The sequence below is a fragment of the Lepisma saccharinum genome, chromosome 14 (assembly GCF_977018435.1).
Source record: "Lepisma saccharinum chromosome 14, izLepSacc3.1, whole genome shotgun sequence".
Lineage (NCBI taxonomy): Eukaryota > Metazoa > Arthropoda > Insecta > Zygentoma > Lepismatidae > Lepisma > Lepisma saccharinum.
Window position 1 is genome coordinate 38,285,357 of NC_139242.1, and position 10,089 is coordinate 38,295,445.

At 40.3% G+C, this 10,089-nt stretch overlaps 1 long non-coding RNA gene across 1 annotated transcript in view; it reads left to right on the forward strand.

Moving 5' to 3' along the window:
- LOC145998337 (uncharacterized) overlaps nt 1-9,760 on the forward strand; it is a 203,558-nt gene extending 193,798 nt beyond the window's left edge. Inside the window, exon 2 of the long non-coding RNA XR_014443308.1 lies at nt 9,659-9,760. This is a non-coding gene — a long non-coding RNA (uncharacterized LOC145998337). The remainder of the gene's footprint in view (nt 1-9,658) is intronic.
- Nucleotides 9,761-10,089: the final 329 nt, after the last annotated feature.

Sequence of the window (10,089 nt, forward strand, 5' to 3'; positions counted from 1 at the left end):
ACATGCAAGGCCTGTGCAGAAGTTTGTTTTACATTCGACGTCATCGGTGGTAGGCCATGGATCAAAACACGATTAGAGTCAGAAATGTGTGTTGAATAGGTGTAACGTTAAATTAATTTAAACGCAGTATTTGTAGCTAGTCTGAAGAAAGTGTAAAAACACATATTTGCGACTGTAATGCTCCATACTGCATTGTAATCCGTGACCTATCATTGATGACGTTGCATTAAACAATAAGAGTATGCTCGGGCTTTGTTTATCAGAGGGTCTTGATATTCTCGTCCACTCTAAAAATAAAGCAACTAATTCTCACCAGTCACGTGGTTTTGTTTACATTTACTTGGTTCTCTCTTTGGATGGTAACGTTCCAGTTTCACATTAATTAAATCCTTTGGAGGTTATTTAAAAATCTCATAAGTCCATTGTAGCCAGTGTTCCTTCATCAGACAGTCGAAAAAATGGTGGCTCATTTCAGAGTATCGTTACTGATAGGCACTGCACTGTATATCCTTTTTTTGGTTGTTAAATTTACCCTATTGTAACATTGATCAAACTACAAATAAATGTTGCATTAATAAGCGTGTTCCAACACCTTTTCCTTATACTTGATTCAGTTATGCTGAGTTCAAGATCTGGACATTCTCACTATGAGACGTAGTCCTACGCTATGGAGGAAGGGAGAACACTAGGCACGCTTAAACACAGTGCATAAGGTTAGGCACACCCATTTTGCTCGTTCTTGTCGTCTTGAAGGAAGCCATGTTGGCAGTCACGTTGCAAACTCCTGAGAAATCAGGTTGCCAACTCTCGAATCACCATAATTTTATTGAAATGAACATTTTTATGCTCATTTTTCTAACGAATTTTCTTCCTCTCTTCTGTATTTTAGTCTCTGGCGTCGGGCGTTGCAGATAGCCTAGCTAGCCTAGAATATACGCCACTGACTTGTTTCAATGAAAAACCGATGAAATCCGAAGCGAATTCAGTATTTAGTAGCTAATGTCATGCTCTGTACGCTTACCTACGCGAAATTATAGCGACAGTTTTTGCCTCTTGAATTTTTATCAACAGAGGAAACAAAAGGACGGTAGCAGATGTCGGGAATCAAGAGCTTGGAAGGGGGAAAAAGGGGGGGGGGGGCAGAATCCCATTGTTCCGTACAAAGGAAGAAAAGTGTTTCTTGATGTACAGTGCTACCAAAAGCAAACGCGAGACTGCCCTATCTCATTAATTTACGTAATTGTTGCGGATGGCAATGGCTACCTGCCGGCGGATGCACGTGCAGTGTTGCCAACCACCCGTGCGAAAGATCCACCAGGACGAGTGACTTCGTGGTGGTGGGGAGTGATGACAAATCATTGGTCAAATTACTAAATAAAAGAAAAGTTACATATTAGGTGTCACTTCACTCCCCAATCAGTTATAGCTTTATGTAAGTGTTGTCATGAGAAACCAGGAGAAAAAGTGTTAACAGTTTAAGTCTATTGTATGCACCCAACAGGTTAATCAGGACTGGACCTACAGTTTAGAGCGGGATACGAACCAGTCTGCGATCGAAACCGAAACCCTTTCTAAAGAAATCCGTGTAGAGCAATTGCATAAAATGTACCAATGGATATTCTCGGTGAATAATTAAGTGCGCGTACAGCTTACGGCATTCACTAATGACTGACAATAAAGTAATTGATTTGAGGGTTGACGATTAAGTAACTGATAATTTCTAGAAAGGTGAACCTAGGCCGGAGATCAAACCTGCGACCTTTGGAGGAGAGACCGTGAGTCAAACAACACTCGGTTGGTTGTTGGTTGATTTGATTTATTTTACTTCAGTTCTCTAATCTCAGAGATGAGGATGGGTGATGATAAGATGAAACTCATGAAATGAGAATCACAAAACACACATGGACATGACACAATACGGACACAACACGGAATTGTCTTAACTGTGGCTCCAGAGAATGTAGTCCAGGGCGTATTTGTCACTTTGACGTCTTCAGAAACATTCAATTTCACTGTTTTATTCTATTGTATTGATGGATACTAAACAGGGGCGTATGTATTGTGTGTCCGGATCAACCGAAAATCACTCTATTTTAAGAAAATCCAACTTCTGTGGCACAAAAGTTCTCTGTTTCCCTTTATGTTCCTTCTCTGTGGTTCAGTCCAGACTAATTTACATATAAACATGATTTCGTACAGCAGACTCAAAACAAATACACATACTTTATTCATTTCCAATGTGTGACCAATTTATTCTGCACCACATAGGTGTAACACAACTAGGCTAACGAATAAAATGCACAAGTCTTAATAACAAATTATTTGCTGAAGAACGACATTAGATAGTCCACTTACGTAGGACATAAACCCGTCGTAGTTGTTTGGAACTTTCGACGGCTTGAAAATACTTTATTTTTTAAAAAGAATAATGTTGTTTAATAACGGTAATAAGATTTATCTGAGAGTATTAGGATGGACAACTGGCACCCCCCCCCCCCCCCGACGCGTATTTCACATGTGCACATTGAAATAGAGATTGGGGGCGTGGTTTGTGCACGAATGCTCCCTATTGGCTAGCAGACTGTCTCAATGATAATCTACATTATTTATATTATTATCTGTATTATAGGATAGGAAACTGGCAATTTTTTTTCATTGACTTGGGCGAACACTTTTTGTAAACCACAGACTACTATGCCCCAGCACAAGCAGAACCATCTGGTCAGGGAAGACAACGCACTCGAATAGTAATCAATATTCGGAAAGCGAATAGACTTTTTTATTGGAAATAATAAAGGAAATGATTTTAAAAATGTTGCGTTTGATGAAAATTCTTATACAATTACTAAATATATTGGGTCATTTTCCGGTTTTCGTCAGATGCAAGCAAGAAACATTTTGTCAAACCCTTGAGTAGCGCCAATACCTTAATTTTGACTATATAAGCGCGCGTCTATTTGTTTTAAAAAGAATTGTTACAAACCAGATATAACAACACAAAATGAAAGGAAGTGAGCTTCGAAATAGAAAAGTAGATGGCAGCACAAGATGAAAGAATGTAAATAAATCGTTGGAGGATAAGTATCGATTTAGTGAAAGTAAAGCTGTAATAGAAACATGTAGAAAAGATGAAAGCAATGTATTAATAGTAGATAATAGTGGTTTTCAGCTTTCAACAAGTTCAAGGTTATAGTCAAATTGTAAGGCACGCCATAGAAGTACTCAACATAGTAAAGAAAAAGTGACTCCAGCCAACCAGAAACATCATTATAAACCACGTCTCCAATCTCTATTTCAATGTGCACATGTGAAATATGCCCCCCGGACGCACGTCTATCTGACGCTCGGGAAATTCAATACCTTGTACTCCTATCGAACGAAACAATAAATTTGGCGTACGTAAGCAATCATAAAATAACTATACTAACAAGAAGTTGGAGCTCTTTTAAACTTTGTAACCAGTGAAACGTGTTTGAACCCATTGAACTGTCATAAAATGCGGTTCTGGTGATAAATATGCGCAGTTGGCAACACCTTTTAATTGCTCCGCATTCATCTGGAGGAAGAGTCACGGAGGATATCTCCTCCTTGCGAAAAGGAAGTGTCCACATGTATGAAAAAGACATAACCTTTGCTACTCATTGATTTGCATTTGTAACGTGATATAAGCGCAGATAATTTTGTCTCGCTTCATACAATCCCCCCCCATCCCTCTTTGATCCAGCATTGTCTCCCCCTCCCCCTCCCATTGTGCCTTCCGTGCCTACAAACCTTGAAACATGCCTCAACTTATGTTCTTTTGTTCCGAGATCGGCGTCACACCTAGGTCACTGCTAGGGGTAATTGACTTAATAAGCAGTCACTCAAGCCTTTTGTGTGTTCGTTTACGTGTGTCTCCGTAAAGGCTTATTCTTGGGCAATCTTGAGATGAAGGTTGGTGCATATCTGCAGCGAGAGGTGGGGAGATACCCACATCTTTCTCTAGGCATGCTTCGCTTTACCCTAATGATGGTCATTTTGAGCTTAAAAAACGAATTCTTATGTTGCTATTTGGAAACTTCATTTCTGGCGGAAGTACAAATGTGAACTATTGCCACTTCCTTCATTCCTGTCAATTGCTTTTGTAATTTTCCTCACTTTTCTTCTTCCTAATATACTTTCTTCTATTTCGACAATTTAAAGAAGAATCTTCCATTCCATATTCAATTCAGTCTTAAGCAACTTGCTTGTACTTGTAGAGGCCAGTAGGCGGTCCGGGACATGCGAGCTTCCCGCCTGCACCATCTCAAGGAACAGTGAAGCAGGAGTTGGGGGCGTTTGCGTTTAGAGGATAAAACAAAACACGCTCTCCTTTTCACGGAGCCACCTCCTGTTTCTTCTGCCACGATTTTAATGCAACACTGCAGTGTTACTCGCAAATCTAATGACGAAGGGTTCCTCACTGCTCGAACGCAAAACCTTCTGTCTCGTTCAGTCCTCATTTCCACTCTTGAAACCCAGTACGATCTTTCACAAATACGGCTGCTTGACCAGGCGTAATTTAATTATTCCTTTCCTTTTAATGCATGGGAAATAGAGTACACTATTAAGGAGAGTTATGGTGGAATTTAAGCCCTTCATCAGATGTTATGCGATCTCACGTTGTACCAATGCACATACATGTATATGTATTCAGTTTTCACTCAAATTCTTTCGGAGGTTAAGGATGAGAACTCCCATAAATTGGTGGATTGCAATAACAAACAATGATACTAAAAACATTGAAATGTTGATTGCGGAGACAAGGAGGGTTAGTTTTGGCCACGCTAATTGTTGTAAAATTGGAGATTCTACGTTGAAATCTTCAAAGCAGTTAGTTATCACGAGGAACTGCTCTTGTACTGCATTTGAACTAAATTGATCAACCCATTTCAGGAAGACAGACTGTAAATGTCGTATAGTAAAAATTCTTAGGTAATGCAGTTGGTTGGCATTAATGTTTGCATTTCCAGTAAGAGTTATATCTGCTTCATTATGATCATTACATGTAGTTAAAATTTATTATCGTCACAGCCGCAACATTTTTTTTTCATATCTGGCTTGCTCGATCCACTACTATAGGTATTTTCTACTCTTACGGCGGGCGGCCGTCATGCTGGCAAGGGAAGTGGGGAGCGGGATGTACGCCGTAGACCAACAAGACAACAGCGGTGCCGCCGAGAGTTACGACGTCGAGGGGAGGAGGTGCTGCCCCCTCCTCGTTCTACAAGCTGTGCTGTTGAGTTTCTTATCGCACTGGATTGGTTGCTTCCCCGCACCCCAGTTCCCTTGCCAGTATGTAGGCCGTCCGCCGTAAGAGTAGAAAATACCTATAGGATCCCAGCAGTACCTGAGGATGGTATATTGTAATCCAACAACTTCCTTGGATATTGACAGATTAACAGAAAATATACCGAAGAAATATTACAGTTTCAATGACAAGCTTTTATATTGACAATCACGAGCCATCCATAAAATAAAGTTTAGCGTAGGTTAGGCTAACTTAGGTTTAATCATATTGGTCAAATGTAAATCCATGCGTCGTTTAGAAATGACATAAAAAATCCAACACAAGTATCCTTTGCACATACAAGCGCAAGGATCGGGACTTCACAACACACCATTCAATCCCACGTCGAATGCACCGCATTATTTTTTCGTTTCAAGTTTCCACAAGACGATTACAAATTTCCTCCCGTGCTCTCGTACAAAACAGAAGCAATAACAATAACTTAGTGACAACCTTAAGTGCTGAAAGGAGATCCAGAGATCTGTAGGCGAGCAGAAAGTATGCAAATGTCTCCAACGAGAGAGAGATTGTTATTTCAGAACACAAAAGCGGCTCTGGACTCTTTACAAGCTACCCTGCTTACTTCATCGCGGAGGTGCTAACATTGAGCAGTTGTTGCTAATTTGTAGAGCAATAAATTTTTATATCAACACGCAGGTGCGTGTCGGGACTGCTAAGGGGGTCTTACAGGGATTGTGTGTGGATCGGGACCGCAGTGAACTATAAAGTATAATAAAGAAGTCGTGGACTGGAAACGTTAGATTCATTTTTCGGCGGAGGTATACAGGTTTTGTTTGTATCGCTTGCGGGTGAGTTTTGTTTTTGTTAAGGGCCGACCAAATCCGGATAAAATTTTATCCGAATATCGTTTCTATCCGAATGTCAAATATCCGGATATCTCATGTGCGCATTATCCAGACAGTTTTATCGTTTACGGGTTATCCACATATTCTTTTATGCATGATGTTCGTATTTCACTATACGAATTTTCTACAAATTCTTCATCAAATGTGTACTGCCTGGATATTCGAATTACACACAGAGAACTAAATGCATCATATCGATTGATGCACCATAATGCATCGATTGATGCACTAAAGTGTGTTTTGTAGCTTCTTCAAAGAATCAGATTGACATTTGATGCGTTTTGGTGCATTTTTGTATGTCGTGAAAGAAACACCAAAGTGTATCATTTGATTCAAGCAGCGGCGATGCTAGATAAAGGGCAACTAGGGCACTGCCCCACATCAATTTTAACATAAAAAAGTTCATCTGAAGAGACGAACGGTATATAACTAAAATTTTCGTTTTTCCCTCAACTCCTACGTTGCTGCAACCAGATTTACAGGGCGAGGTTAATATATTTCTGCGTCCTGTTGGAGAGAGTCCGATCTCAGCTCTGCCCTGAGACGTGACGTCACTGACTGATCCAAAGATTTACAGCACAGGCAATGGACGGTATCCCCTCACATTGGAAAAGCGCAAAATTCGTAGCCGTCTTTGGGCAGTGGACGAGGTGCCCTGTCCATTCTGGTTTACAATTTCACCGTTCAGTGTTTCCAACGCTTGGCAGGCAGTTTATTCGTTCTTCCAGCTAGAAAAAAAATCCCTCGAATGCTTTTCTTCGCGCTTGTTCCGACGACCTGAAAAGTTGACAACACTTTGTTTCAAAAAGATCCTCCTTCCTTTCCACGGATTTGGATTTGAGTTAGTGTATGAGTTTTCGTTGCGTTCCATCTGTGTGCGTATTGATCGCTTACCTCGGATTTTTAGGTTAAAAAGTGTGCTTTTAGGTTCGTAATATAGGCTCTAAAAATCCTAAAATAGGTTCGAAAAAGCCTAAAATAGGTCCTAAATATCTCGAAAAATCCTGAAGTAGATGAAAAAACCTAAATTAGGGTCTAAAAATCCTAAAATAGGTCCTAAAAATCTTAAGTTAGGCTCGGAACAACGTGGGACACCTATATCCTGAAATACGCACAATCTTGCATAACGTTATGTGTGTTGCATAACCCTACGGCGATGGCAGAATTTACCATTAGGATTGTACAGGTAACAGTGGCACCAGACATTTTGTTTTGTTTAGAGCTTTGAAAAATCATCATGGACTTGAAGGAAGAGATATCGACAGACAGTACGTTTGAAACACCTTCGTCATTGGATTTTTTTTTATGAAACAAAGCAAATGCCTTTGTGTGACAAAAATCCTGTAAAACCTTTAAAAATATATAAAACCTAAAAAAAGGCTTGATTTAGGCGCAAAAACCTAAAATAGGTTCTGACAAGCTAAATACTTTTTTTTAGGCACTATGAAACTTCATCAGTTGTTGCGTTTTTAACGAAACACTGACTTTACAGATATGTAAGAAATAATAAGTTAAGGAAAAAATAGATTTAAAACCTAAAATCCGAGGTCTACTTATAAATAATTAGTTTTTCGCGAGTGACAGAGTTTATAGTTACTGTACGTGTAAACAGGAATATAGAGGTTAACTACCCTTCCACCCTCCACACCCAAAGAAAATATGCCCTGCCTGCCTGGAAAGGCACGCGCCGCCCCTGGATTCAAGTGTGGATTTCTTTCATCAAGGTGCATCGTCGTCGCCTTGTAATCAAGGGGTCCCGGGCTCGATACCCGGTGGACGCACATGGTGGTTCGGATTCCACTTTAAACTGTAGGTCCAGTCCCGATTAGCCTATCTGTGCAAAAGTGGACATAGAACACCAACTCAATCAATCAATCAATCAAGGTGCATCAAAACGCGTCAGCTGATACATAGAAGTGCATGTCGACTGAAAGAAATCCTCACTTGAATCAAATTATACAGTTTGGTGTTTCTTTCACGACATACAAAAATGCACCAAAATGCATCAAATGTGAATCTGATTCTTTGAAGAAGGTGCATCAATCGATATGATGCATTTAGTTCTCTGTGTGTATGCGGATATTCGGATATCCAGATTATCCGTTGCATCCGAAACGGATAATTTGAAATCCGGATATTCGTAATCCGCAGTTTGTGGACATCCAAAGTAGAAGTATGGGAATGTTTTTTTCCCGCTTTTTTTTAAATGTAAACTTCATGGTGCCGTCTAAGTGTCAGGGCCTGCCGGAGCAGCTTTTTCATTAGGTGACACGTGGTCAGCGCATGTGGATACCCATCGCCGCTGTTTTCTGGGTTTCGATACCGAAGCCTGCTTCTTCTTTTCAAGTAGCTCCCCAATTGCTCTCACAATTCTAAGTCAACGGCGAAATTTCGGAGTCTCCCTCCAGGAATCGAACTTTGGGACCCCTCGCACCAAAGGCGAGAGCGCTAATCATTTGGATACGTAAGATTAGGCCCGTAGCCAGAATTTTATTCCTTTGTTAGTGTTGTCCACGGGACGAGACGGGACAGGCTTTTAAAAATTCGAGACGAGACGAGATTGACCATGTGCCCCGAGACAATATAATATTTTCGAGACGAGACAGCATTTCCACTAGACTTCCACGAGACGAGACAGGCCAAAGTCTCGTCTCATGGGCAACACTAGTAGAGGTCATCTAAAGGCGAAACAGTGGGTTAGGTAGAAGCCCTGAAGATGGATTTCTCAGTATATTACAACTTATTATACAAGATGTTTAATCCTGCTAATGGAGTAAAATTAATTACCACTGTATACTTTTTAAATAATATATTTGTAGGATTTCGGGGGGAGCTTCATCCCCCCGAGCCCTCTTCCTGGCTACGTGCCTGCGTAAGATCCATGTGTTTGTTTATAGATGTCTCCACAGAAACCAGTATATGATGAGCAATTTCTGATATTGCATTTACAGTGGCGTATGCTTCCATTACAACAGAGGAGTTGCGGGTTGCATTCAGGCGACACGAGTTTGATTCCTGAGTCGCGTAAGAAGAACAAGGACTTGTCGAGACGAGTATACTTTGTTTTTACTCCAATATTTAAACCTCATATTAATGGATTTTTAATCCTTGTGTGAATCCCGTAATGACAACCTGAATATCACGTATCTATTTGCAGATATGACCCACCCTATTCTTTGAAAGCCCACAAAGTGGACTACCGACATCAGTATGGCGCCGCCATTGTCTCTGACAACGAATCGTTCCACTCTGGTTCATGGGTCCGATTGCCAGAGGGGACACTATCAGTAGTTAACATTTCATTTGATTCACTCACCATTAGATTATACGTATAGCATATAGTGAAAACTTATAAAGTGATGCTTATGCCATTTCTATTGGTAAATTTATACTTTAAGTGTATTAGAAGTTGGTGTAAAATTCATTGCTCGAGCATGGAGGCAAATGGTTAGACTAACTCTTGCATTTTGTTTCTCTTTTGCAGGTCAGTACGACAGATCTACATGGAAGACAACTTTCCTGTTTTAGTGATCAGGTAATTTTTACTTTTTCCTACACGTATGTTGAGCTCATAGATATGAGATGAACTAATATAATTCAGATATTTGTTCTTACTTGTTGGCAAAATTATAGATCTACTCTTTTGGGGAAAAAATCTCACATAATAATATTGTGACATGCAATGTAAATTGGACATTAGATATTAAACCTTTTTCGAGGAGGCCTCATCTCCAGGAAGGTATCAACTCGGGGCAAGCCCTGGCACCTACCGACCTGTTGGGTGAGAATGAGTTCCTGCTCCCCCCCCAAAAAATAGGCAATAGTTAGGCTAGAGAGTTCAATGAACTAACCCATCTCTAACCGATCTCTAACTACGCACTAACCTTTATATTTATTGTCTAATGATTTTAAGTA